The sequence below is a fragment of the Lolium rigidum genome, chromosome 5 (genome assembly GCF_022539505.1).
Source record: "Lolium rigidum isolate FL_2022 chromosome 5, APGP_CSIRO_Lrig_0.1, whole genome shotgun sequence".
NCBI lineage: Eukaryota > Viridiplantae > Streptophyta > Magnoliopsida > Poales > Poaceae > Lolium > Lolium rigidum.
Genome location: NC_061512.1, coordinates 14,665,410 through 14,693,031, shown reverse-complemented (window position 1 = coordinate 14,693,031; position 27,622 = coordinate 14,665,410). Strand labels below are relative to the sequence as shown.

Here is a 27,622-nt window from a genome sequence, read left to right as displayed (position 1 = left end):
TGGGACTGGGAATCCCATTGCCAGCTCTTTTTGCAAAATTATTGGATAAGCGGATGAAGCCACTAGTCCATTGGTGAAAGTTGCCCAACAAGATTGAAAGATAAACACCACATACTTCCTCATGAGCTATGAAACATTAACACAAATAAGAGATACTAAGTTTTGAATTGTTTAAAGGTAGCACATGAAGTATTTACTTGGAATGGCAGAAAATACCATATAGTAGGTAGATATGGTGGACGCAAATGACATAGGTTTGGGCTAAGGTTTGGATGCACGAGAAGTATTCCCTCTCGGTACGAGTCTTTGGCTAGCAAGGTTAATTAGCAAGCATAAGAGTCGAGGGAAACAAACAAATATACATATGATAGAAACAATCATGCATCTTCCTTGTAAGCACAAACAATCTTAACTTCGAATAATAAGCTATGAGCTAACAAGAAAGACAATGAAACATCTACATGTATTTCTCTTTTCTACTTAAACCTCAAAGTGTTGTTGCTATTGACCAATGCTAAGTTTGCCAAAACCAAATAGATTTATTCAATGCTCCCAAAGTGATACCAATACTAACAACAAGGTAAATCATATAACAGAGATTGCAAACTAAAATAAGATGTGCAATATGTAAATGATAAGACTTCTCATTAATATTCCATAACGATAACTCACACCAAGGGATACATAGACAACCAACTAAAGGAGAGATACTTCCAAACTACAACCCATCTTATATGATAACTTCCCTACTCATGATATCACACTAATTGACAATAAAAAGTAAAAGGTAGTGATAATGTGATATCGCGGCACTCCCCCAAGCTTGGAACAAACCAAGGGGATGCCAATACCGATGATGAATTACTCCTTCGGCGATGGTGGTGATGAATTCCTCCCGCGCTTCTTAATGAACTCCTTCAACTTCAGTTTCTCGGCTTGACAATTCTGCACTAAGACTCGAAGAGATTCATTGTTATCTGAAGTTGGCGATGACGACCTTGTGATGCGAATCGAGTGGTATTCCAGCAGTCTTCGGAGACGGCAATTCTCCTCTTGGAGTATCTCCACTTCTCTTCTTAGAGCCCGATATTGATCACAAAACTCATCGGTAGTCCGTAGAACTTCTTCCAACATGGGGAAGGAGTCGAGGCTAAGAGCGGGTGGTAAAGGTCCCTGCAGGTTATGAGAAAAAGAACGTCGAGTGTCAACAGATCCCACCAAGATTCGCTTGCTCCCTCCGGCTTGCTGCTCTTGTCTCGATGGCACCTCCTTCACTTCTTCCTCCGAAAGCCCCTTGCCCTTGTTGTTGGAGGCCATGGTGCTTCTAGACCGAAAACAGATCCTGGCAGAAACAGCTCGAAACAAAACACGTCGAGAACACGATATACGGACCTCCGGGGGTCCGGGGATTATATAGCAAAATTTTTCGCGACATAAGGAAAGTACCGGATCGAACCGGAGTCGGAAAGGGGCGACGGGCGGCCAAACCATAGGGCGGCGCGGGCCCAGGTCAGGCCGCGCCGGCCTATGGTGCCACGCCCTCGTGCGTCCTTTCCACTCCGTTTCGAACTCGTAATTTTTCATATTTTCCAAAAACAGCGAAAATATTGTTCGGAAAGTAAATTGCGTACTTTTCATTACCAGTACTGTTACCTATTCAAAGTCGAGTTCTGGCGGACTGCCAATTTGCCCTTTGATGAAAGCCTCCGATGTTTCCACTTGAATAATATCAACATCAACATTATAGGAATCACCTGAGATATAATGCTTGAGTCTTTGTCCATTCACCACTTGCGTAGCATTGCCTTGGAGAGAGCTAATTTTGATTGCTCCCGAACGATACACCTCCTCGACAACATATGGTCCTTCCCATTTCGAGAGTAATTTCCCCGCAAAGAATCCGAGACGAGACCGATACAATAGGACTTTATCCCCAATATTAAATTCTCTTTTGATAATCCTCCTATCATGCCATTTTTTAACTTTCTCTTTAAAGAGTTTAGCATTTTCATAAGCTCCACTTCTCCATTCATCTAGAGAACTCAATTGCAACAACCTCTTATCACCGGCAAGTTTAGGATCTTTATTTAATTCTCTAACAACCCAATAAGCTTTGTGCTCTAGTTCTAAAGGTAAATGACAAGCTTTCCCATAAACCATTTTATAAGGTGACATTCCCATGGGATTTTTATAAGCAGTTCTATAAGCCCATAGTGCATCCTTCAATTTACTAGCCCAATTCTTTCTAGTTTTATTAACAGTCTTTCCCAAAATAGATTTAATTTCTCTATTCGATAATTCTACTTGACCACTAGTTTGAGGATGATATGCAGAAGCAATTCTATGATTAATACCATACCTAGCAAGAGTTTTTCTAAAACCTCCATGAATAAAATGAGAACCTCCATCAGTCATAATATATCTAGGCACTCCAAATCTAGGAAAAATAATATCTAAAAGCATTCTTAAAGAGGTCTCACCATCAGCACTTTTTGTAGGTATGGCTTCCACCCATTTAGTAACATAATCAACAAGCAACAAGTATATGAGTGTTACCTTCTGAAGACGGAAAAGGTCCCATGAAGTCAAATCCCCAACAATCAAACGGTTCAATAACAAGAGTATAATTCATAGGCATTTTATTACGTCTGGAGATATTACCAACCCTTTGGCATTCATCACAAGATAAAATAAACTTTCTCGCATCCTTGAAGAGAGTTGGCCAATAAAAACCTGATTGTAGAACCTTTTGCGCGGTTCTTTCTCCGGCGTGATGTCCTCCATAAGCACTACCATGACATTTACTCAATATCTCTTGTTGTTCATATTCGGGAACACATCTTCGCATAATACCATCCACTCCTTCTTTATATAAGTGTGGGTCATCCCAGAAATAATGCCTCAAGTCATAAAAGAATTTCCTCCTTTGCTGGGTTGAAAAGGTTGGAGGCAAGTACTTGGAAACAATAAAGTTAGCATAATCATCATACCAAGGACTGTCTCGCGAGCTCACCTTTATTACAGCCAATTGTTCATTTGGAAAACTATCATTAACGAGAACAGGATCATAAGCAATATTTTCCAATCTAGACAAATTATCGACAACAGGATTATCAGCACCTTTCCTATCTACAATATGTAAATCAAATTCTTGCAACTGAAGTACCCATCTAATAAGCCTAGGCTTAGCATCTTTCTTTGTCATTAGGTATCTAATTGCGAGCATGATCGATATGGATGGTAACTTTTGAATCAACAATATAGGATCTAAATTTATCACAAGCAAAGACTACGGCTAATAATTCTTTTTCAGTTGTAGCATAATTTCTTTGAGCAAGCATCAAGAGTTTTACTAGCATAATGAATAACATTCAGTTTTTTATCTACTCGCTTGTCCAAGAACAGACGCCTACAGAGAAAATCACTAGCATCACACATAATCTCAAAGGGTAAGTTCCAATCAGGAGGTTCAACTATAGGAGCAGTTGTTAAGGCTTTCTTTAGAGTTTCAAAAGCTTCCTTACAATCATCATCAAAAATGAATGGTACATCTTTTTGAAGAAGATTAGTAAGAGGCTTTGAAATCTTGGAGAAATCTTTAATAAATCTCCTATAAAACCCAGCATGACCAAGAACACTACGAATACCTTTAACATCCCTCGGATAGGGCATCTTCTCAATTGCTTCAACTTTAGCTCTATCAACTTCAATACCTCTCTCGTAAATTTTATGTCCCAATACAATTCCTTCATTAACCATAAAGTGGCATTTCTCCCAATTAAGAACAAGGTTAGTTTCTTCACATCTCTCGCAAAACTTTATCAAGGTTTCGCAAGCAACTATCAAAAGAATTCCCATAGACGGAAAAATCATCCATGAATACCTCTACAATACTTTCACAAAAACCATGAAAAATAGCAGACATGCATCTTTGAAAAGTAGCAGGAGCATTACATAAACCAAAAGGCATGCGTCTATAAGCATAAGTTCCATAGGGACAAGTAAAAGTGGTTTTCTCTTGATCTTTAGCTTTAACGAGCAATTTGTGAAAACCCGTAATAACCATCAAGAAAGCAAAAATGAGTATTTTTAGATAATCTTTCTAGCATTTGATCAATAAATGGTAAAGGGTAATGATCTTTCTTAGTAACTTTATTAACTTTTCGAAAATCAATGCACATTCTATACCCTACAACTACTCTTTGAGGAATGAGCTCATCATTATCATTAGGCACAACAGTCATACCTCCTTTCTTGGGAACGCAAAGTGCACAGGACTAACCCATCTACTATCGGCAATAGGATATATAATACCAGACTTCAAGAAGTCGTAATACCTCATTCCTTACCACTTCCTTCATCTTCGGAATTAGACGACGCTGATGTTCAACAACAGGCTTTGCATCATCTTCCATATTAATAGCATGTTGGCAAATAGAAGGAGAAATCCCCTTCAAATCATCAAGAGTATAGCCAATAGCTCCTCGGTGTTTCTTCAATATTTCCAATAACCTTTCTTCCTCAATTTCGAAAGCTTAGAACTAATAATAACAGGATATATTTTCTTATCATCAATATGAGCATATTTAAGATTATCAGGTAAAGGCTTTAAATCAAAAACAGGATCTTCCTTTGGTGGCGGTGTTGTACCCAAATCTTCCACCGGTAAATCATGCTTGAGAATAGTTTGGCGAAGAAAAATTTCCTCAAGCTCATCTCTTTCTTTCCTAAAAACTTCACTCTCGCTATCCTCCAAATGTTGCTGCAAAGGATTGTTAGGAACAAGAACAATAGATGCACACTCGCTCCATTTTAAAATCATTACTAGGCAAATCAGCTTTATAAGGAGTTTTAGTAAATTTAGAGAAGTTGAACTCATAAGATTCACCAGCAAATTTAGTCAAAATTTTCTCTTTCTTGCGATCTATAATAGCTCCACAAGTATTTAGAAAAGGTCTACCAAAGATAATAGGACAATAATCACTAGCAGCAGAACCAAGTACCAAAAAGTCAGCAGGATATTTAATCTTACCGCATAAAACTTCCACGTCTCGAACAATACCAATTGGAGAAATAGTTTCTCTATTAGCCAGCTGAATAACCACATCAATATCTTCAAGTTCACAAGAATCAATTTCGTGCATAATCTCCGTGTAAAGCTCATACGGAATAGCACTAACACTTGCACCAATATCGCATAATCCATAATAGCAATGATCACCAATTCTAACAGATAGCATAGGAACACTAGCTTGTTTGGGTTTATTAGGATGTGAAACAATATTAGAAGCATCTTCACAGAAAATAATATGACCATCCTCCACATTTTCGAGTCACAAGATCTTTAACTATTGCAACGAGCGAGGTTCAACTTTTATTTGTTCTTCGGGTTCTACGAGTTTCTTTTCACTTTTATGAACCGCACTATTTATAACAGAATACTCCTTCATTTTAGCAGGGAAAGGAGTTTTTTCAATATAAGCTTCGGGAATAACATGATCGGGGGTTTCAACTACAGCAGCATTTATTAATAGATGAATCAATTTTATCTTTATACGGTTCATGATACTTATCAAAATTCTTCTTTGGCAATTCATAATGAGAGGCAAAAGCTTTATAAAGATTTACAGACAACTTGAGAATCAAAACCATATGTAGCACTCATATTACGAAATTTATCGAGTATCCATAAAAGCTTCAATGCATTTATAATCATAAATTATACCCGATTCTCTATCCTTGTCGTTCTCCCAACCTTCGGTATTTTCTTGGATCCGATCAAGAAGGTCCCTTTTAAACTCTTCTTTGTTGCGTGTAAATGATCCGGAACAAGAAGTATCCAGCAAGGTCTTGTCTTGAAAAGAAAGTCTTGCATAGAAATTATCAATAATAACATTACCAGGAAGCTCATGAATGGGGCATTTGAGCATTAAAGACTTCAATCTCCCCAAGCTTGGGCAATACTCTCTCCATCATGAGGCCAAAAATTATATATGCGATTCCGATCCTTATGAATTTCACTTGGAGGATAGAACTTAGAATAAAACCGGGGCACAATATCATTCCATTCAAGAGAGTCCCCATTATCCAGTAATTTATACCAATGCGCCGCCTTACCTGCACATTTGAATAGTTTCTTCCTCACTTCATCCATAGCAATACCTGCACATTTGAATAAACCGCATAATTCATGCAAAAACAGTAAATGATCACCAGGATGGACAGTTCCATCCCCTTCATAGCGGTTATACATAACACGTTCAATAATTTTCATAGGTATTTTATATGGTATCACTTCCTCACCTGGCGCCTCATCCACTACCGTTGCAGTAGTAGTAGATTTCCCAAATAGAAATTGAAGAGAAGATCTCTCCATAATGACTTATAGCAAGCAGGCGAAATAAAATCAGCACAACAAGTAAAGGTTTTCCTTACCAATTCCACTTACCAATAGCGCTTCACTCCCCGGCAACGGCACCGGAAAATAGTCTTGATGACCCACAAGTATAGGGGGTGTATCGTAGTATTTTCGATAAGTAAGAATGTCGATCCCAACGAGGAGCGAGAAGGTGTTGACAAGCGGTTTCGATGAAGGATTCACTTGTAAATGCTCACGAGACAAGTATTCGGGGGTTTTGATGTAACGAGTTGAATAAAGTACGAGTAAGTAAAGTGCGAGAGTAACAATTGCAGCGAGTGGCCCAATCCTTTTTAGCACAAAGGACAAGCCGGTTTGTTTACTTATAATGACCAAACGTTCTCGAGGACACACGGGATTTTAGTCTAGTGCTTTCGCTACATACGGCTAAATAATCTTCATTGTTGTGATAAGTGTTGTGTGGGTGAACCTATGCTAATGTACCGCCCTTCCTAGGACTAATACATACTTGTGATTATACCCCTTGCAAGCATCCGCAACTACAAGAAAGTAATTAAGAATAAATCTAACCACAGCCTTAAACTCTGAGATCCTGCGATCCCTCCTGCATCGATATACCAACGGGGGTTTAGGTTTCTGTCATTCTGGCAACCCCGCAATTGGCAAACGAGTACAAGATGCATTCCCCTAGGACCATAAATGGTGAAGTGTCATGTAGTCGACATTCACATGACACCACTAGAAGAATAACACCACAACTTAAATATCACACCATTGAATATTACTCATCCATAGTTCACTACTAACATTTAGACTTCACCCATGTCCTCAAGAACTAAACGAACTACTCACGAGACATCATATGGAACATGATCAGAGGTGATATGATGATGAATAACAATCTGAACATAAACTTGGTTCAATGGTTTCACCCAATAGCATCAACAACAAGTAGAGATCGATACCGGGAGAGTTTCCCCTATCAAACAATCAAGATCAAACCCAAATTGCTACGGCGGTGACGGTGTCCGGCGGTGATGACGGCGGTGATGATGGTGGAGATGATGATGATGGTGATTGCGATGATGTCCAGCTCGATGACGGTGACGCTGGCGTCGATTTCCCCTCCCGGAGGGAATTTCCCCGGCGGATTCCTGCCCGCCGGAGAGCTCTTTTCTCTCCGGTGTTCTCCGCCCCGCAGAGGCGGCTGTAACTCTTCGCGAGGAACCCTCTGTGGCTTAGGTCTTTGGGACGAAGGGTTTCGCGAAGAAAAGGAGGCGAAAGGGGTCGTGGGCCCCCCAAACCACATGGCGGCGCGGCCAGGGCATGGACCGCGCCGCCCTAGGGTGTGGGCCCACCCTAGGTCCTCCTGGCCCCTCCTTCTGGCTTCCTTCGTCATCTTGAAAAATAGGATTTTTGGTATAATTTCCTTCCACAGTTGATCTTCCGAAATATTGCGTTCTGACGGTGCTTTTTCCAGCAGAATCTCGGCTCCGGTGCTTGATCCTCCAATAATGATGAAACATGCAAAATAGATGAAATAACATAAGTATTGTGTCCCAATATGAAATATATCAATGAATAACAGCAAATTATGATATAAAATAGTGATGCAAATTGGACGTATCAGGTAACAATCACCAAATAAAGCTTAAGAGCTAGACTAAGCACACAATTGGTTCACACAAGCTATTCTAGCATCACAATACTAGTAACATGTTGGTTGACTCTGTTTCCTTTTTAAGAAAAATAAATTCCTCTCATTGAATCTTGTTAAGATTTAACCTCCCCAAATAAATAATGTATGAACCCATGTTGACCAAAGTCATCAATTCATCATTATCATTTGGGAGAATGATTTAAATGAGGTAGAGTACCTCATGCAAGTTAACACTACCCTAATCATAATTTATTATCACCAAATAATTCAATATGAGATTATGTAGACCATGGTCACTACCTCATGTTGGGTTACTTGGGACAAGATTTACATGAGGGAAAACCTCTCATAAGATTTAATAAATAGTGTTTGGAAAATTTAAATGGACTAGAAATAGCCATAGAGCCATTTCCTATTCTAGCCCATGATCATACAAAGTAACCATGTGATATTTTTACATAATCAAATAGACAATATGAAATGTCATTTATGAGAGTTGGAATCATCTCAAAAGCATTTTTGGTTGAATTTTAAATAAAGTTTGAAGTTTGAAAAGGCCCTGCCTTGTAATTTTTGTCACATTAATTCTACAATAAATTTTGGGTTGAGACCAGTGGGGTTGGGTAGAGCTTTTCACCAGCTTTCCAACAATATAAAATTCATCAAATTTGGTTTAGCCAATTTGATTTTATTTAATTTTGAAAAAGCATCTGAGAGCTAATTAATTTAAACCAAAATTTCGAATTTGAAACTTGGGCTCGCGCGGGAAACGTAACTGGGCCGAATCAGTGCAAATGCGAGGAAGCCAGCCCACCACGCGTCTCGCACGCGTGGGCTGCCTGACGAGGTGGGCTCCACCTGTCAGCCTCTGTTTAAAACGCGAAGCGGTACGGTGAATGTGGGACGCACGATTAGAACGAGATCCAACGGATCAAGTCCATCGTCGTCGACGGCGAGAGGGAGCTACTGGCGCGGCGAGGGCAGGGGGTCGGAGCGCTCACCGGAGCTCCGGCGAGGGTCGACGAGGTGCGCAGGGTCGTTGTCGACGACGGCGAACCTCCTGGTACCGGCGTTGCTTCCTGGGGCGGCTCCAATCGACGGCGACATTCTCAGCACCACCGCGGACTCCGGCGATCAATTGGCTAACTCCGGTGGAAATTGGAGAGGGGGAGGTAGTCGAGTAGGTTGAGGGATGAGAGGGAAGCGGACTGGTGTGAAGAAATCGAGCGGGGGAGCTCTCTTTTTATAGTGGCGGAGGGAGGCAGGGTGCTGCGGTGAGGTCGAGCATGGTGACGTGGCTACGGAGGGCTAGCGAGCTAGGCGAGGGCGTGGTGCTATTCTGCGGTTCCTGGCGGTCCTCCTGGCGGCAATGGCGCGGCTGGGCGGTGCCTGACGTGGTCGGGCGCTTGCCGTGTTCTGCGCGTCTGTGGCAGAAGGCTTTTTCTTCTCCGGTGACGGCGGGCGCTGGTCGGGGACAGGTGGTTGTCTCGCGTGTTCCTGGTACCGTGGTGACACTCAGGGCGGAAGAGGGGGTCCAGGGGAGGTGCGAGTCGACGGGGCGATGCGTGCTCTGGCGCGCCCGTGGGCGGCGCCCATGCCAACCTTGGCATGCCCTTGATGTCGTGGGCACTGTCTGGTCTGGTCGATGCTGCGTTCTCCTCCGACCAGGGCTAGTCCAGGCTGGTCCAGTAGTGCAAGCTGAAGCTAGGAGACAAGGTGGGCAGGGCTGGAGTTGAGAGGAGGTAGAGTTGGCAAGTGGCGGGTGTGACATGGCCGGCATGGCAATGGCATTGCCATGTCTTGCCATTGCTAGGGGTGCAATGTAGGGGCAAAGTGTTGGAGGGGACCAGGGGACAAGTGTGAAGCAAGTTGTGTTCAAAATTTGGCCAAACACTATTTCAAATAGTGAAAATTGATTTGGTTTGATTCTTGCTCACCATGTGTTTGACATAATGGCCGCATGAAAAATATTTTCAAAATTTTGAAATGAAATTTGTTGGAGTTGATTCATGTGATCAAAGACACACAATGGTGTGGTGGTGTTCAAAATTAAATGGATTTGTGAAAATTTCAAAATGGCACTAACTTGAATCTGTTAAAAAGTTCCAACTTTGCTTGAGCATAACTTTGAATCTAGCAAGAATTTGCAGGGGTGTGCTTTACCAAAGTTGTTCACCTTGATGTGGTCTTGGATGAGGTGCAAAGAATTGGATTTGTTTGGTTCGAAAATCTCTTAATACAGAGGCTCAAAGTAGGCATCAGGTTAAAAAGTTCAGTTTTGACCATTAGTGCATGTGAGCACAATTTGATTTCAAATTTGATTTGATTTGAGTTTCTTTGATTCCAAAAGTGTTTATAGGTGTTTAGTAACATTCTCCAACTAATGGCACAAGCCAAATTGGCCTAGGTTAAAGATTTTCAAAAATGGCCATAGCCATATGTGAGGGTTTTTGGGATTTTTACAATTCTATTTCTTTTCTTTTTCTTTTTCTTATTTGTGATCTTCCCAAGATCAAAGATAGGGTTTTAGGTTGTAGCACAGGTTACAAGGTTGCAAACATTCATCTTGGCATTCACACAAGGAAATAAGTATGAGCACTATGCATGACAAACATGTGAATAAAAGTTTTTTGTTGGTTCTAAAAATTGGAATAAGGGAAATTGATTTTCTTCTTTGTTTTAATTTTTGGGATGTTACAAACCCTTCCCCCTTAAACAAAATCTCGTCCCGAGATTTAAGAAAAGTTAGGATCCTAAGAGAGATTGGGCGAAAAGGGTTAACAGGAAAACATACTCTGCCTGGCCTGGGGTGCTTCCTGGGCTTTAGTGGCGTTCATACGGTAGAAACGACCGTTGCGGTTGTTCGGGTTCCTTCCGGTTGAGACACGGCGTTGCTGCTGAGCAGGTGCAGTGGCATTGGGGGCAGTCTTTGCTAGCTTCTTGGGGCACTCATTGGAGTAATGACCCACAACTCCACATTCATAACAAGTCACAGTTGACTTGTCCTTTGGGGTAAGGGGCACAACATTGCTTCCAGTCCTTGGGGCATTGTTGGCGGCTTTCATCGGGCACTTATTAGAGTAATGACCAGTAACACCACATTCATAGCAAGTCACAGGTGGACTTGTCTCTCGGGGGCATGGTTGGGTATTGGGATGAGCTGCTCCAGGTGATGCTATCCTCACGCGGAGGCGAGCAATGAGGTAGTCCTTCTTGGCGTGCCGATGGCGAAGTGCCTTGCGCTCCATTGCAAGGATGTTGATGGTGTCGATCATCTTGGCGTGCTCAATGTGCATCCGGTTGGCCCGGGCACGGGAGTTGTTGCGGGTAGGAGGGGCCATCTCGAACAATGAGGTAGATCATAAGATAAGAGGGAAATTTCTATGGTTTGTTTGAGATAAAATTTGAAAAGTTTCAAAACTTGAGTAGTGTTGAGGGGGTAAAAACCAACAACACTTTTTCATTCATACCAAACCATCATACCTTACAAAGCTAACACACCGTTGGTTTTAAGAACCATTCATTCATTCTACGATACCAGGGACAGGATACAAAACTCACACTTAGTGCTATCTTGCTACGAATTTACGCAAGTGCTCTAGTGATACTACTCTTCATCTGGGATGGTGGTTTCTTCGTCTTCATAGGCGAGATGCTTGTCGTTAGTATAAGGCACGGATGCTGTCCAATTCCTTGCGGGTTTTGTGCGGTATGAAGTCAAGGTGTGCAAAATTTTATGGAGCAGTTCAAAGAAAAGTAGAGCATGTCCGTTTGAAAAGATCTTAAGGATAAGAGTGCGAATAAGTTTTCAGAAATACCCTTTTAAAAAGGATCTCAAGGATGAGGGTAAGAATAAATTTTCAGAAATAATCTTTTTGAAAAGATCTCAAGTATAAGAGTGAGAATAAGTTTTCATAAATATTCACTTTATTTGTTTTGAAACTAAGTTTTTTTCAGACGTCCATTCTAACTAGGGTCTCCTAAGGTCAAACAATGGCTCTGATACCAACTTGTCAACACCCGGATTTTTAAGTCCAGATGCCTATTATGCCCTACATCACAATCCCAGAAATATTGTTTTTGCGAGACATAATAGATTGATATCACAGAACATCATTCATTACAAACCATAATTGTCTTACATCACAGGATCACATGATCCAGTCTTAATACAACAAGAGTTGATCTAATGATCAATTACAAAACAAACAGCAGAAGAAACGTAGTAGCGGTCCATCTGTTCCACAGGCAACGCTTGACGTCAGGAGTAGTCCTAGTTATCATAGACGTCCTGCTGTCCATCTTCACGGTACTGTTACTCCTCTTCATAGTCTGGCCATTTGAATAGCAAGGGACACAGCCATGAGTACTTTAAAGTACTCACAAAGTAATACTAGTGTAAGCACTATCTACAATGGTAAGGGGGTTCTAAGCTCTAGGTTTATTTGCATAAAGCCAGTTTTATTTCATAAGCACTTAGTAATAAAAGACTCTTCATTTGCCTAACTTAACTCAAGTGGGAACATTAGTGTCATTCCCACAACTCTGTTGTGATTCAAGTCAAAGTCACAATTCAAGTCAGGTCACAAGTCACCAGTCACATTCTGAAAAGTTCTGATGACGGAACAGTATGGCCTTTCCAACTATCCATGACCGCGGACGCGGCTATTCGAATAGGTTTACACTCTGCAGAGGTTGTACACTTGTGCCACAACTTTTGATTACATCCGTCAGGAATAGCCCTGAATACTCATACTCAGTATGCGGATCATCAACCATAACCTTTCACTTACATACCCTAGTATAGGCACCTCTGCCCATGAGCTTGGCCTCCCAGTGATGCCAATCTGCCATCCTGGGAACTGCACAGGGCTTGGGCCGGACATTCACCTCTTTTCAACGTCGTTTCTTTTTATTGTGGAGGCAGCTTTCGGCATAACCCCGATGACGCTTGTTTAGAGGGAACCCATACTAAAGTACATAAACTTCCAGTTAAGCCCTACCCATAATCAGGTATTGTGGGGGTACTAAATAATTGGAAAGGTATCGCATCCGAACCCAACCATTAGTTATTATCAAATTTATCATGTCCTTCAAGTCATATTCACCTTCAAAATCTTTTCAAAGCCATTTCATTTCACAGTTCCCATTGATACATCCAAAACGTATCTACTTTCCCGAACACTTTTGCTATTGTTTTGCCTCTAATTTGTGTGTTTTGGATACGACTAACACGGACTAACGCTGTTTTCAGCAGAATTGCCCTGGTGTCTTATTTTTGTGCAGAAACTCAACTTTCAGGAAAATCCCCGGAAATAATTGCAATGGGCCTATTTTCATAGAAGACCTACGGAGCCAGAAGACGAGACGGAGGGGGGCCACGAGGCGCCCACACCACCAGGCCGCACGGTGGGCCCCTGGGCCGCGCCGCCCTATGGTGGCGACGCCTCGGGCAGCCCCCGACGCTCCCCTCTGGACTACTTAAGGCCTTTGACCTAAAAACGCACGGGGGTTTGACCAATTTTCCAGAGGACATCCAGAACTCCGCCGCCATCGCGAAACTCCGTCTCGGGATCAGAAACTCCGTTCTGGCACCCTGCCGGGACGGGGAATTGGAGGAGATCATCGCCATCATCGCCACCGACGCCTCTCCATCAACCATCCATGTTTCCCCCATCCATGTGTGAGTAATTCCCCCGCTGTAGGCTGAAGGGGATGGTAGGGATTGGATGAGATTGTTCATGTAATAGCATAAGATTGTTAGGGCATAGTGCCTAGTATCCGTTGTTGGTACTTTTATGATATTGTTGCAACTTGTTATGCTTAATGCTTGTCACTAGGGCCCGAGTGCCATGATTTCAGATCTGAACATGTTATTGATTCATGATGATATTCATTGTTGTATGATCTTACCTGCAAGTTGTATACACATATTGCTGTCCGGAACCCGAGGCCCCAAAGTGACGGAAATTGGGACAACCGGAGGGGAAGGTCTGTCATATGAGGATCACATGTGTTCACGGAGTGTTAATGCTTTGCTCCGGTGCTCTATTAAAAGGAGTACCTTAATTACCGAGTAGATTCCCTAGAGGCCCGGCTGCCACCGGCTGGTAGGACAATAGATGTTGTGCAAGTTTCTCATTGCGAGCACGTACGACTATATACGAAACATATGCCTATGGTTATTTAGTACTTGGATACTGTTTTATTACTATCTGCAAATGCCCTGCCTTGATTGTTACATGAGTTCTCTTATCCATGCAGCGCCCGTTCATCCATCCCTCGTGCCTACGATATTTTAATCTCGTTGTTTACTATAATTACTACTGCTATTTTTATTACACTGTCGCTTATATTTCACTACTCGCTATCGCTATAAAACTGTTGCTATCGATAAACTCTTGCGAGCAAGTCTGTTTCCAGTGCAGCTGAATTGACAACTCCGCCGTTAAGGCTTACAAATATTCTTTGGCTCCCCTTGTGTCGAATCAATAAATTGGGTTTTACTTCCCTCGAAGACTGTTGCGATCCCCTATACTTGTGGGTCATCAAGACTATTTTCTGGCGCCGTTGCCGGGGAGCATAGCTTTATTTGCAAGTTCACCTGGATTGATATTGTTCGCTGCAAATCCTCCATCATGGGTAAATCTCGCGATGCTAAAGTCGCCATATTACCATCCACTACAAGAAAAGGTACAACTCGAGTACCTCTGCTGCTCTTGATTCACCATCTGTGATAAGTCAACTTGTTTCACCACCACAAGCTTCACATGCTGGTACTTCTGCTGAATCTGAAAATTCCTCTTATAATCTTGATGATGCTTCTGCTGTGCTTGATAATAATGGTTAATTAGGTTCTTTTCTAGATGCTACAATTGCTAGGTCTAGACAAATTGAAAATACTGAAATTCCTAATGAAAATACTGTTACACCTGTTAATTCACCTGAGTCTGTTGAACACTCTAGTGATGATCTTGATGAAGATTATGTGGAACTTGATGATGATTTTATTGATAAATGTAATGCTACTACTGGTGCAAGTAACATTAAAAAGCTTCTTGCACAACATGTTGTTAGATATAAACTGTCTCCGGATCCTAAATTTGCCACATCTCCTATAAACATTAAGGATAAGGATTATGATTTTTCTCTTGATTTATCTCATATATCAATTGTTGAGAAAACACCTTTTTGTGGTACTGAAAAAGAAAGTGCTGTAGAACACATGAATGAGCTTTCTACTTTGAGTAGCTTGTTTTCTGATGATATTAAGAAGCGTACTTATTTTGTTGCTAAAAATTTTTCTTTCTCATTAAAGGATGATGCTAAAACCTGGTATAATAGTTTGCCTCCTGATTCTATTGATAGTCCAAATGGTTTGCTTGATGTGTTCTTTCGAAAATATTTTCCTGCTAGTGCTCAACATATTGCTTTGCGTAAAATTTATAGTTTTGACCAGGAAGATGGAGAGAAATTGCCTGAAGCTTGGGCAAGGTTTTGCTCTCTTATCAGAGCTCGGCCTGGACATGATTTGGAAAAGCATGACCTACTTGATATATTTTATAGTGGACTAACCATTGAGTCTAGGGCATACCTGGATAGTTGTGCTTGGTTGTGTTTTCAGAAAAGAACTCCAGACGAAGCTGAAGAATTAATGGCTAGAATAAGCCAAAATCATGATGATTGGACTACACCTGAACCAACCCCAACACCAATATTGAAGAAGAGGGGTATGATTAAATTAAATGATGAAGATATGAGGGAAGCCAAGAAATCTCTTAAAGAGAAAGGTATTAAACCCGAAGATGTGAAGAATTTACCTCCCATAGAAGATTTATGTAAGATAACTCCCCCTTCATCCACAATTGAGGTACATTCTCTTCAACGCTTTGATAAAGAAGATATTCCTTACTCAAAACCCCCTGATCAATGTTTAGATGAGTTTGATAATTATGTTGTTAAGCAAGATAATTTTAATATGAGAGTAGAGAATCATTTAATGGAAAATTCTCAAGCTATTAGTAAATTGCATGATATTGTGGAGAGAACCTCCAATGATGTTTAGATGCTTGTTAAACATTTTCATATGGTTCAAACTCAAATTGATCAACTCACTAAAGTGCAAAATGACTTGTTAAAAAATACTTCTAAAGAAAAACATGCTTATGAAGTAACAACTAGAGGTGGTGTTTCTACTCAAGATCCTCTATATCCTGAGGGGCATCCCAAAAGAGTTGAACAAGATTCTCAACGAACTAAAGAAATTAGTGCTCCTTCTAAGAAAAAGAAGAAGAAACATAAAACTATTGTAGAATCCTCTGAGCCTGTTAATGATCCTAATAGTATTTCTATTTCTGATGCTGAAACTGAAAGTGGTAATGAACATGATAAAGATAATGATAAGAATGATGCTTCTGATAAAGAAGAGGTTGAAGATGAACCTGAAAAGCATGCTAAAAATAAAAAGTATACTAAAGAAGATTTTATTGCTAAGAAACATGGTAATGAAAGAGAACCTTGGGTTCAAAAGCAAATGCCTTTTCCTGTTAAGAAACTAAAATCAAAAGAGGAAGAACACTATAATAAATTTTGTGATTGGATGAAACCTTTGTTCCTGCAAATCCCTTTGACTGAAGCTATTAAATTGCCTCCTTATTCAAAGTATATGAAAGATATTGTCTCTAACAAAAGGAAGATTCCTAATGAGGAGATTTCCACTATGCTTGCTAATTACTCTTTCAATGGCAAGGTTCCAAAGAAGCTAGGAGACCCAGGTATACCGACTATCCCTTGTTCCACCAAGAATAATTATGTTAGAACTGCTCTATGTGATTTGGGAGCAGGAGTTAGTATTATGCCTTTTTCTCTTTACAAAAGACTTTATTTAGATAAGTTGATACCAACTGATATATCTTTACAAATGGCTGATAAATCTACTGCTGTTCCTGTTGGTATATGTGAGGATGTTCCTGTTCAAGTTACTAATAATTGCTTAATATTAACTGATTTTGTTGTGTTCGAAATGCCTGAAGATGATAATATGTCTATTATTCTTGGAAGACCTTTTCTTAACACTGCAGGGGCTGTTATTGATTGCAATAAAGGAAAAGTTACTTTTAATGTTGATGGCAAGGAGCATACTGTTTATTTTCCCAAGAGGATTGATAAAGTATATGGAGTTAATACAATTTCTAATTTGAGAACTATCAAAGTAGGAGTTATTGATTGTCCTATATATGAGCCTATACAAGGATATCAAAGCATTATGATTGGATCCATATCAATACAATATAAGGTAACATGATTGATTTGAGTTTTATTTCTTCTTATGCCATGTAAAATTTATTTGGTGGCAAGACTTGATCAACCTTGTTAACAAGTACATTTTATATGCATAGAAGAGCTAAACAACATTTCTTTCTTTCTCCCCACTTGTTTGCTTGCTGTAGTACTACTTGTTTTGCAAGATGCTTTAGTTGTTTAGAAGTTTGAAGATCTTTTCTGCCCTGTAATAGTTATTTTAACACCCAGAAATGTGCATTTTTCGAAGTTTTCAAAAATTTACAAAAATTATACCGTTGGTCCTATTTTTCAAAATGACACCTGGAGTGCCTGGGGCTGACCAGTGGGGCACCCCAGGGCTGCACCCCACCTGGCGGCACGGCCAGCAAGGGGGGCGCGCCACCCTGTGGTGAGGGCCCCTCCTGGCCCCACTTAGTCATCCCTTCCACTCGTTCCACTCTCTCTCCCGAAAAAACTCGAACCAGTTCGTTCTCACTCGTGTTTTTGCCCGAGAGCTCAGGATTTCTCGATCTCCTTACTCAGCCCAGATTTCTGTCTGAAATTTGGCACATTTGTTCTCCGGTATGTGACTCCTCCGATTATCCAAATGGAATTTTGTTTGGTTGAGTATATCTTGAGTATTTTGCTGCTGTAGGTGACATGTTAAGTGAGTTTGCATGCTTGTTCTAAGTTGTAAAAATTAGTTTTGATGCATGTTTAGTACTCTACCAAGTTTCTATAGTAGTTTTCCTCATTTATATTTCTCAAAATCAACTTTTATAATGATTGTTGAAAAATTTCAGAAAATGGAGTGGAATAGACACCAACTCAACCAACATGAATTGGAGGTGCATGAAGCTATGAAGAGTCACCAATTTGTCACAACTGACTCTAGTTTAGAAAATATTGTCTATAGAATGTTGTTTATTGACGGGGATGAGAGGGAAATCCCTTTGCCGCAGGCCGATTTGTTCAGTGTTCGCAGGAGACCGTGGTCGCGCTCCAAGGGGGAGGTGGATGAGCAACTGAGGATACGTGGTTTCCACCAGCAGCACGACTCCGAGGACGCCGAGCCCTCCGACGGGTACACCGTCACGTATCCTGGTGAATCTTCCAGCATGTACCAAGGACAGGATCCTTCTTCATCTTACTACGGAGGTGCCACCTCATGGGCACCGTGGGGTTGATCTCCACTTAGGCCAAAAGCCTAAGCTTGGTGGGAGGTATGCCGGCATCACTCATTCATTGCATATTACAATTGCCGGTCATTTGTATATACTTGTTTCGCTTCTTTTGGTTGTTTCTCTTTCGGTTATTTTTATTTCAGTAGGCTCTTATTTTAGTTTTTGAAGGTTGTTACTACTATAGTAACCTTTACTTTTACCTTTTTATTTCATTTGTGTGCCGATAGTTGCTTCTAATATGAGGAAGATGATATCTGGGGAAGTGCTGTCTAAAAAACAGATTCTGGACTGATACTAAAAACATTCTTAAAAATAGCCAGAACGTTATTTTGAGCAGCCAATTTTTGTACATGTTCCCCAGGTTATCATCTAACTTTCATTAGTTGAGCACTTTTCGCGTTGAACAGCAGAAGTTCTTCGGAAAAAATGATTACTGTACTGCTGTCAAGTTTGGCAGATTTCTGCTGCTTTGCTTTTATGTGACTCTTTTAGTTTTCATTCTCTTGTTTTTTCTTTGTTTCTTTCCTAAAACACAAAAATACCAAAAATATTTCTGTTGTTTCTCTTTACTATTTGTTTATTTGGTTTCTCGTTCCTATTTTGCTTTATTTACTACCGTTGGTTTGCTATGAGAAAATCCAAAAAGATTTTACTTTGTTTGCTTGTTTCCTTTTGTTCTTGTTTCCAATTCGAAAACACCAAAAATATTTGTTGTTCTTCTTCGGTTTTGTAAAGTTTATTATGGAGTTAAGCGGTCTCCGGTGGTTGGAGCTTGGTTTTCATTTCATATTATTCAAGCCACACAAGTGAAAGGCAATAGTGACGATCTACGACAACTCGACTGTGGTGAGAGGCTGGTATGAACTCTATTTGTTTTCATTTTTGTACATATACTCATTCATGTGAGCATGTTTAGTTGGTTCATGTGAGGTATATGTCATTTAATGAAAGTCTAGTAGTTCATGATCTCTCATGTTTAGCTTCAATTATTAATAATGAGTAGCATGTCATAAATATTTGCTTGCATTGTTTTATTCATAGATAGGTATGACATTGTGGTATCCTCCTCTGAATAATTCATTTGAATTGACTTGGCACATGCTCACGCATGCATATGACTGAAAAACAAAAGTCAATTAAGCCTCGATTATTTACTTTGCTTCTGAGTTCTCGTATCACTTTTATGCCTCCGTTAATTTTATTTTGTCGCAAGCATGATTATGACAGTTATTGCTCTCTTGATTGTCGCTTCCCAGTCTATTGGTAGCCTTCACTTGTACTGAGCGGGAATGCTGCTCGTGCTTCCAAATCCCCGAAAACCAAGTTATTCCAAAGTGTCCACCATAAATACCTATGCATGGCATTTCAAACCATTCCAAGTAAATTTTCATGTGCTACCTTTAAAACCTTCAAAGTACTTCTCAATTTGTGTCAATGTTTTATAGCTCATGAGGAAGTATGTGGTGTTTCATCTTTTCAACCTTGTCATTTACTCCTGACAGGCTTTCACCAATGGACTAGTGGCATATCCGCTTATCCAATAATTTTGCAAAAAAGAGCTGGCAACGGGGTGCCCAGCCCCAATTAATTAACTTTCATTAATAATTCTCTTCACATGTTTTGCCCTGATTTATCAGTAAGCAAATTAATTTGCAAATAGACACTCCTCCATGGTATGTGAATGTTGGAAGGCACCCGAGGATTCGGTTAGCCATGGCTTGTGAAAGCAAAGGTTGGGGGGAGTGTCATCCATAATGAAACTAAAATACATGTGTAAACTAAAGAGAAGAGGGATGATCTACCTTGTTGGTAGAGATAACGTCCTTCATGGGAGCCGCTCTTGAAAGTCTGGTTGACGAGGTAGTTAGAGTGCCCACTACCATTCGTTGACAACAACAAACACCTCTCAAAACAATTTTACTCCTGTTTTTAAAATGAAAAGCTCTAGCACATGATAATCCCCGCTTCCCTCTCGCGAAGGGTCAATCTTTTACTTTTATGATTGAGTCACCATCCTTTCCTTGAGCACCTTCTTGAGAGCATAATTGTCATTCTTAGTGTAATATGCTTGTCCCGGAATATGGTTAACTCGTGGTATAACTCTGATGCTTTTATCTTTGATAATCTTTACTTCTAGTCTTTCCATGAAATTCAGAGGTGCCCGGGCATTTATGTTTTGTTGTACAAATACGGGCAAGCGAGATACCACTTTATCATATCTTTTTATGAACATTGCAATCCTGCTGATAGATATGATTCATGATGCTTATTATTAGTTTGTTGGTATCTTTTTCATGATAGACATAACTATTAGATGACTTTATTTGCATGTATCTTATTGTGAATTGCCTAAGTACTCGTCCATATCATGAGAATATTTACATCATATGAACAAATGTGTTCGTGAAAGTTCTTTTATCGCACTCAGTTGTTAACTGAATTGCTTGAGGACAAGCAATAAGCTAAGCTTGGGGGGAGTTGATACGTCCAAAACGTATCTACTTTCCCGAACATTTTGCTATTGTTTTGCCTCTAATTTGTGTGTTTTGGATACGACTAACACGGACTAACGCTGTTTTCAGCAGAATTGCCCTGGTGTCTTATTTTTGTGCAGAAATTCAACTTTCAGGAAAATCCCCGGAAATAATTGCAATGGGCCTATTTTCATAGAAGACCTACGGAGCCAGAAGACGAGACGGAGGGGGGCCACGAGGCGCCCACACCACCAGGCGGCGCGGCGGGCCCCTGGGCCGCGCCGCCCTATGGTGGCGACGCCTCGGGCAGCCCCCGATGCTCCCCTCTGGACTACTTAAGGCCTTTGACCTAAAAACGCACGGGGGTTCGACCAATTTTCCAGAGGACATCCAGAACTCCGCCGCCATCGCGAAACTCCGTCTCGGGATCAGAAACTCCGTTCTGGCACCCTACCGGGACGGGGAATTGGAGGAGATCATCGCCATCATCGCCACCGACGCCTCTCCATCAACCATCCATGTTTCCCCCATCCATGTGTGAGTAATTCCCCCGCTGTAGGCTAAAGGGGATGGTAGGGATTGGATGAGATTGTTCATGTAATAGCATAAGATTGTTAGGGCATAGTGCCTAGTATCCGTTGTTGGTACTTTTATGATATTGTTGCAACTTGTTATGCTTAATGCTTGTCACTAGGGCCCGAGTGCCATGATTTTAGATCTGAACATGTTATTGATTCATGATGATATTCATTTTTTTATGATCTTACCTGCAAGTTGTATACACATATTGCTGTCCGGAACCCGAGGCCCCAAAGTGACAGAAATTGGGACAACCGGAGGGGAAGGCTGTCATATGAGGATCACATGTGTTCACGGAGTGTTAATGCTTTGCTCCGGTGCTCTATTAAAAGGAGTACCTTAATTACCAGTAGATTCCCTAGAGGCCCGGCTGCCACCGGCTGGTAGGACAATAGATGTTGTGCAAGTTTCTCATTGCGAGCACGTACGACTATATACGGAACACATGCCTATGGTTATTTAGTACTTGGATACTGTTTTATTACTATCTGCAAATGCCCTGCCTTGATTGTTACATGAGTTCTCTTATCCATGCAGCGCCCGTTCATCCTTCCCTGTGCCTACAGTATTTTAATCCTGCTATTTACTATAATTACTACTGCTGTTTTTATTACACTACTGCTTATATTTCACTACTGCTACTGCTATAAAACTGTTGCTACTGATAAACTCTTGCGAGCAAGTCTGTTTCCAGGTGCAGCTGAATTGACAACTCCGCTGTTAAGGCTTACAAATATTCTTTGGCTCCCCTTGTGTCGAATCAATAAATTGGGTTTTACTTCCCTCGAAGACTGTTGCGATCCCCTATACTTGTGGGTCATCACCCATCTAGAGTAGTCAATTTTATTTGTTAGCACTAGCAACTAGTCATGAGGGGTGCTAACTATCTTGCAGCTCTCTAGGCTAAATTTGATACTTGTAATACTCTATACTTAGACCAAAGTTAACTATAAAAGTAAGCTTTAATAATCAAAGTAAAAGCTTGTAATAATAAAACTTGGGATGGGATCATGAAGCATAAAGTAATAGTTGAGTGTGCCCTGCTCTGGTAGAGCTTTGCACTTTGCAAGAATATTAGCTTGCCTTGATTGGTGTACTGATCAAAGTGGTCTTCTTCTTCCTGGAAGTAGACCTCCTCCTCCTGGTACTCCTCGGTACTAGCGTCTAAAAACGGATACGAGGTAACAATCACCAAACAAAGCTTAAGAGCTAGACTAAGCACACAATTGGTTCACACAAGCTATTCTAGCATCACAATACTAGTAACATGTTGGTTGACTCTGTTTCCTTTTTAAGAAAAATAAATTCCTCTCATTGAATCTTGTTAAGATTTAACCTCCCCAAATAAATAATGTATGAACCCATGTTGACCAAAGTCATCAATTCATCATTATCATTTGGGAGAATGATTTAAATGAGGTAGAGTACCTCATGCAAGTTAACACTACCCTAATCATAATTTAATATCACCAAATAATTCAATATGAGATTATGTAGACCATGGTCACTACCTCATGTTGGGTTACTTGGGACAAGATTTACATGAGGGAAAACCTCTCATAAGATTTAATAAATAGTTTTTGGAAAATTTAAATGGACTAGAAATAGCCATAGAGCCATTTCCTATTCTAGCCCATGATCATACAAAGTAACCATGTGATATTTTTACATAATCAAATAGACAATATGAAATGTGATTTATGAGAGTTGGAATCATCTCAAAAGCATTTTTGGTTGAATTTTAAATAAAGTTTGAAGTTTGAAAAGGCCCTGCCTTGTTATTTTTGTCACATTAATTCTACAACAAATTTTGGGTTGAGACCAGTGGGGTTGGGTAGAGCTTTTCACCAGCTTTCCAACAATATAAAATTCATCAAATTTGGTTTAGCCAATTTGATTCTATTTAATTTTGAAAAAGCATCTGAGAGCTAATTAATTTAAATCCAAAATTTCGAATTTGAAACTTGGGCTCGCGCGGGAAACGTAACTGGGCCGAATCAGTGCAAATGCGAGGAAGCCGGCCCACCACGCGTCTCGCACGCGTGGGCTGCCTGACGAGGTGGGCTCCACCTGTCAGCCTCTGTTTAAAACGCGAAGCGGTACGGTGAATGTGGGACCCACGATTAGAACGAGATCCAACGGATCAAGTCCATCGTCGTCGGCGGCGAGAGGGAGCTACTGGCGCGGCGAGGGCAGGGGGTCGGAGCGCTCACCGGAGCTCCGGTGAGGGTCGACGAGGTGCGCAGGGTCGTTGTTGACGACGGCGAACCTCCTGGTACCGGCGTTGCTTCCTGGGGCGGCTCCAATCGACGACGACCTTCTCAGCACCGCCGCGGACTCCGGCGATCAATTGGCTAACTCCGGTGGAAATTGGAGAGGGGGAGGTAGTCGAGGAGGTTGAGGGATGAGAGGGAAGCGGACTGGCACTACAAGAAATGTGTTAACTTGTGACATTTTCTCAATGACCCTCGGCAAAATCGTCAAAAATCTATGACAATTTCACAGTGATTGGTCGTAAGCTATTTAGGGAGGCAAAACTCTAAAAGAATCATGATGATTTGAGGAGAGAACGTCATTATTTCTTGACCTAAAATCGTCATATTCCAAACAACGGTGGGCTAGGACCTTATTTGTAGAAAATTATGACCAATTTAGATCGTCGTAGGTATATGAAGCAATCAACTCATCATTTTTTGCTTACATGGCATGTCCATGTGTCACATCCAACTCATCATTTTTTGCCTATGTGGCATGTCTACGTGTCAATTATACTTACATGTTAAAGTAGAATGATATATTCAAAAAATCACTATAATATGGAAACTCAAAACTTTATACCGGTGGCAGCTTGTTTTTTTTTAAAACCCGGTGGCAACTTGTCGAATAAGCTGAGAGTTACTGCATATGGAAGAAAATCGTCCAAAAATTATACCGCGCCAGCCACTCTCTTTCCCCGCTCAAGAAACGAATTTTTTTTGCAAAGTCCCGCCAAGGCCGCATCCGCGAGCCAACCAAATTTTTGTTTAAGTCCGGTCCACCCACCCTTGATGAACGAAACCCTACCTCTCCCACATACACCGCCGCCGCCGCCGCCGCTCCCCGCCCCCCATGAGGAGAGAACCTCGATCGCAGCCGTCCCCGTTGGATTCACCTCGTGAGCCAGGTCCCCTTCTATCCTCCAGCTCCATATCGCTGCACGCTCACCGTCACTCCCATCGTTGCCCGCGGTGGCGGATCCACCGTGCCCATGCCGAGATGGACGGCCTCGGCGGTGGCGGCGCGCGTCCTGGGGCACATCTATCTTCTCCAGACGGCACCAGATCCCGCATCGCCCCGGCTCCCTGAACTGGTGACTTCACCGAGTCCGCGCGGCCCGAGTCATACGGCATCAGATCGAGGTACCACCGGCTCCACTCGCTTACCCCTCTCCCTCCATCCCCATTTGCTTGGTTTCTCTCAATCTCTCTACAACCCCCATTCAGGTGTGTAGCCCGAGCCAACACTGGAGCATGATCTGGACGGGTCGGAGGTGGATCACAGCATCGATCTGTCGCCTCTGAATTCGCTTACGGCGGGCGGCTACAAAGCCACGACGAAATCGCTTATGCATTCTCCTCTCAGATCCCATCGAACCTCTTTCCCTCGATTTCTCTCTCGTGGATCCCAGCAGACGACGACGTCGACGGTACGTCACCTCCGTAGAGGAGGACCTGCCGATTGCCTTTCGAGTCTTCGGCTGGACCTTCCTCACCGACGCCGGTGTAGGCACCGACCGGACTTCACCGACAAGTACAACTCTACGCGGACAAGGTACCCTCCTTACTTTGCTGCTTCTTTCTCTCTCGATCCAGCGATCCCCTGTCGACTTTCCCCTGTGGGTTCTCGAATCTGACGGTTGCGAGAGCTCTGAGTGAATTGGGATTTGATTGGGTTTGCAGAAGAACCCCAAGGAGAATCTCTGGGATGTGATATAGCGCCCGGTGGAGGTTGTCATGGCGGACCAGAGGCTGGCCAGTAGCGGCGTGCTTGACGAGGAGTGTTGGTGCATCAGGGTCGTCTCCAAGGGCAGAGGCAAGGCCTCCAACCGGGTCAGTCACTGCTCCACCTCTTCCTTGCTAACTGACTGCAATTTGCTACTCCTTGCTTGTGACGTGAAATTAAATTATGTTGACTATGTTCTGTCTACTGGAATATGCATCTGATTATTATAGTTCTGCTAAAATTAGCATTCTTTTTGTTGCAAAGAAATGTAAATTAAGACCAATTATTATGCCTGTTGTTTGTGGTACATTATTATTCTCCTGAAAACTTGTAGGGCTGTAGCATCTCCTCACTAATACTAGTTTCATGCACAAGCAGTTCTAGCTAGACTTGTGCTGTGACAACGGATTGCGCAAATGATGTTAGTCTTAACTTCCTCTCTGGTCTTCCTTTTTCATAATTGATGGTTGCATGTATGCATCAGATATCTCTGTTACTGCCATGGTGAACTGCATGTGACATATTATATAATTCTCTAGCGTTAGCATAATTCAGATACTCTTTTCTGGCCTGCTTCTGCTTGCAATATTTCAACTCATGTCAAAGTTTTCAGGGCTATTTTTTCTATTTCTTCTCAGTTTGATAGTAAGAGTGTTATTATGCAATTCTAGTTTCCGGCAAGTTTTCTTAAAAATAAAATCCTTACTTGCTTATCAGGCGATTTTGTTTTGCCAAGTTGACAAAGCAAAGGAAGATATGCTGAACCAGCTATACAGCTCAATAAGGTGAATATCCTGTCCAGAAACTGTTCAATCTTCTTTTGGATATTCATTCATAGTATTTCAGGTTAAACTATTCGTGCCATCCAAGAGGAAAATGTAAATACAAACTTTGAGATGCATGAGCATGCTACCTTTCCCTACTTTCTAGACTGACCAAATGGATTGGAAGCAAAAAAGACTCCTCAACATTTATCCACACCATCTAATAAGTTAAACATAGTTCTTTGGTCTTATGAAAGAGATATATTTATGAGTGAAGAATGTTTTACCACACACCCAATTTGTGATATTTTGAATATATTTGTCAATTCAATATTTGATTGATCCCTGAAAATATAATTCCCTGTGGGACATGTGATGTGATCTATTTGTATGTCAAAATCCTGTTTTAGGGTTTGAATATGCATTATTTCCAATCTGTGTATTCTCTTCATATGTATCATAATTCATACATCTGCTTGCATGGCAAACCGTAGATGGAGATTCAATGCTTTAATTTGAATTTCACATATCTCTGCACTTGATCACTACACTCTTTTTTCACGTGAATCTTGTTTGATCCTGGCTAAAAGTGTGTGGTGGTAATTTTTATGATCTTTAATGTTCAGAGGCTTGCATCTTTTAAGTTCTACTATATGTACACTGTAAGCTGTTCAATGAACATTCTATAAGTATAAGGATTACAATGGTATTGTCTGGCTAAAAAAATTAATGGTTCCAATATTAGAAGTTTTGTAGATCGTCCACATTTTGACTTGATTTTCATGTGTTTGCAGGATAGCTTCGCTGCCTTCCTCAAAGTTGTGTACAGAACCAAGTTGAGTACTCCTGACCAGGTCCAGATGCGCTTCTAGAACTGTCCAGTTAACCTTGCAATGACGGTGGACAATAAATGGCTGAGAAGAGTCCTTGTTATTTCTGCAAGCAATGCATTTTTTGGTTGCTGGTTCTTATGAAATATTGTTTTGTATAGTGAAATGAAGTATCGTTTGAGTGTACATGCTGTTTTGACTACAAAATTGTAGAGTAATCAAATCCATTGATGGATTGAATGTCAGTATGTTTCGATTTGCTTTATTGTATTTGTTACAAGGGCTGAAATTACAAGGCCAAAAATTGAAGTGGACCATAAAGAGGCCTAGGCCCAAAAAATGAAATGGATCATAAAAGGTGCAGACCCAGGAAGGAAATGGTCTAGAAAAAGGCCAAGCCCAGAAAATAAAAAGGCTTTGGAAAGGCTATGACCCAAAACGTAAATGAATCAAAATAGGTGGCCTTAGAAAAAATCTTGGAAGTTTTGG

The 27,622-nt window shown here is 41.2% G+C and overlaps 1 long non-coding RNA gene across 2 annotated transcripts; it reads left to right on the top strand.

Moving 5' to 3' along the window:
* The first annotated feature begins 24,869 nt into the window (after nucleotides 1–24,869).
* LOC124651470 lies at nucleotides 24,870–27,276 on the top strand. 2 transcript variants are annotated; one of them, XR_006987413.1, is made up of 5 exons: nucleotides 24,870–24,956; nucleotides 25,041–25,368; nucleotides 25,497–25,646; nucleotides 26,257–26,324; nucleotides 27,103–27,276. It is a non-coding gene; the product is annotated as an uncharacterized LOC124651470 (long non-coding RNA). The 2 variants fall into 2 exon arrangements; XR_006987414.1 differs by having other exon boundaries at nucleotides 27,098–27,276.
* Nucleotides 27,277–27,622: the final 346 nt, after the last annotated feature.